Here is a 3,138-nt window from a genome sequence, read left to right on the forward strand (position 1 = left end):
AAAATAATAGAAAAGTATCCTGTAGTTTTCCAGTAGTTGAGCAATAGTCTACGAGCAGGCCAAAATAATAGAAAAGTATCATGTAGTTTTCCATTAGTTGAGCAACAGTCTACGGGCATTCCGAAAATAATAAAAAAGTATCCTATAGTTTTCCAGTATTGGCAACAGTCTACGAGCAGGCCAAAAATAATAGAAAAGTATCATGTAGTTTTCCAGTAGTTGAGCAACAGTCTACAAGCTGTCCGAGCAAATAAAAAAATAACCTGCTGTGTTCCAGTAGTTGAGATATAGTCTACAAGCAGACCAAAATAATAGAAAAGTATCCTGTAATTAGTTGGCCAGTAGTTAACCAACAGTCTACGAGCATTCCGAAAATAATGAAAGGTATCCTGTAGTTCTCCAGTAGTTGAGCAATAGTCTACGAGCAGGCCAAAAATAATAGAAAAGTATCATGTAGTTTTCCAGTAGTTGAGCAACAGTCTACAAGCAGTCCAAAATAAACAGAAAAGTATCCTGTAGTTTTCCAGTAGTCGATCCACAGTCTACGGGCATTCCAAAAATTATAAAAAAGTATTCTGTAGTTTCCAGCATTTGAGCTATAGTCAACGAGCAGGCCGAAGATAATAGAAAATTATCCTGTAGTTTTCCAGTAGTTGAGCAATAGTCTACGAGCAGTCTGAAAATAGTAGAAAAGTATCCTGTCATTTTCCTGTAGTTGAGCAATAGTCTACGAGAAGCCCAAAAATAATAGAAAAGTATTCTGTAGTTTTCCAGTAGTCGAGAAACAGTCTACGAGCAGGCCGAAAATAATAGAAAAGTATCCTGTAGTTTTCCAGTAGTTTAGCAACAGTCTACGAGCAGGCCAAAAATAATAGAAAAGTATCATGTAGTTTTCCAGTAGTTGAGAAACAGTCTACGAGCTGTCCAAAATAAACAGAAAAGTATCCTGTAGTTTTCCAGTAGTCGAGCAACAGCCTACGGGCATTCCGAAAATTATAAAAAAGTATCCTGTAGTTTTGCAGTAGTTGAGCAACAGTCTGCGAGCAGTCCGAGCAAATGAAAAAATAACCTGTTGTTTTCCAGTATTTGAGATATAGTCTACGAGCAGTCCAAAAATTATAGAAAAGTATCCTGTGGTTTTTCAGTAGTTGAGACATAGTCTACGAGCAGTCCAAAAATAATAGAAAAGTGTCCTGTCGTTTTGCAGTAGTTCAGCAATAGTCTACGAGAAGCCCAAGTATAATAGAAAAGTATCCTGTAGTTTTCCAGTAGTTGAGCAACAGTCTACGAGCAGGCCAAAATAAATAGAAAAGTATCCTATAGTTTTCCAGTAGTCGAGCAACAGTCTACGGGCATTCCGAAAATTATAAAAAAGTATCCTGTAGTTTTGCAGTAGTTGAGCAATAGTCTACGAGAAGCCCAAGTATAATAGAAAAGTATCCTGTAGTTTCCCAGTAGTTGAGCAACAGTCTACGAGCAGGCCAAAACAATAGAAAAGTATCCTGAAGTTTGCCAGTAGTTGAGCAATAGTCTACGAGCAGGCCAAAAATAATAGAAAAGTATCCTGTGGTTTTTCAGTAGTTGAGACATAGTCTACGAGCAGTCCAAATATAATAGAAAAGTGTCCTGTCGTTTTGCAGTAGTTGAGCAATAGTCTACGAGAAGCCCAAGTATAATAGAAAAGTATCCTGTAGTTTTCCAGTAGTTGAGCAACAGTCTACGAGCAGGCCAAAAATAATAGAAAAGTATCATGTAGTTTTCCAGTAGTCGAGCAACAGTCTACGAGCATTCCGAAAATTATAAAAAAGTATCCTGTAGTTTTGCAGTAGTTGAGCAAAAGTCTGCGAGCAGTCCGAGCAAATGGAGAAATAACCTGTTTTTTTCCAGTAGTTGAGCAATAGTCTACGAGAAGCCCAAAAATAATAGAAAACTATCCTGTAGTTTTCCAGTAGTTGAGCAACAGTCTACGATCAGGCCGAAAATAATAGAAAAGTATCATGTAGTTTTCCAGTAGTTGAGCAACAGTCTACGAGCTGTCCAAAATAAACAGAAAAGTATCCTGTAGTTTTCCAGTAGTCGAGCAACAGTCTACGGGCATTCCGAAAATAATAAAAAAGTATCCTGTAGTTTTCTAGTATTTGAGATATAGTCTACGAGCAGTCCAAAAATAATAGAAAAGTGTCCTGTCGTTTTGCAGTAGTTGAGCAATAGTCTACGAGCAGGCCAAAAATAATAGAAAAGTATCCTGTAGTTTTCCAGTAGTTGAGCAACAGTCTACGAGCAGGCCAAAAATAATAGAAAAGTATCATGTAGTTTTCCAGTAGTTGAGCAACAGTCTACGAGCTGTCCAAAATAAACAGAAAAGTATCCTGCAGTTTTCCAGTAGTCGAGCAACAGTCTACGGGCATTCCGAAAATTATAGAAAAGTATCCTGTAGTTTTCCAGTAGTTGAGCAACAGTCTAGGAGCAGTCTGAGAAAATGAAAAAATAACCTGTTGTTTTCCAGTTGTTGAGATATAGTCTACGAGCAGTCCAAAAATAATAGAAAAGTATCGTGTAGTTTTCCAGTAGTTGAGCAACAGTCTACGAGCATTCCGAAAATAATAAAAAAGTATTCTGTAGTTTCTAGCAGTTGTGCTATAGTGTACGAGCTGTCCAAAAATAATAGAAAAGTATCCTGTAGTTTTCCAGTAGTTGAGCATTAATCTCCGAGCATTGCGACAATGATAGAAAAGTATCCTGAAGTTTGCCAGTAGTTGAGCAACAGTCTACGAGCAGGCCAAAAATAATAGAAAAGTATCATGTAGTTTTCCAGTAGTTGAGCAACAGTCTACGAGCTGTCCAAAATAAACAGAAAAGTATCCTGCAGTTTTCCAGTAGTCGAGCAACAGTCTACGGGCATTCCGAAAATTATAGAAAAGTATCATGTAGTTTTCCAGTAGTTGAGCAACAGTCTACGAGCTGTCCAAAATAAACAGAAAAGTATCCTGTAGTTTTCCAGTAGTCGAGCAACAGTCTACGGGCATTCCGAAAATTATAAAAAAGTATCCTGTGGTTTTTCAGTAGTTGAGACATAGTCTACGAGCAGTCCAAAAATAATAGAAAAGTGTCCTGTCGTTTTGCAGTAGTTCAGCAATA

The sequence above is a fragment of the Nasonia vitripennis genome, assembly GCF_009193385.2.
Source record: "Nasonia vitripennis strain AsymCx chromosome 5 unlocalized genomic scaffold, Nvit_psr_1.1 chr5_random0008, whole genome shotgun sequence".
NCBI lineage: Eukaryota > Metazoa > Arthropoda > Insecta > Hymenoptera > Pteromalidae > Nasonia > Nasonia vitripennis.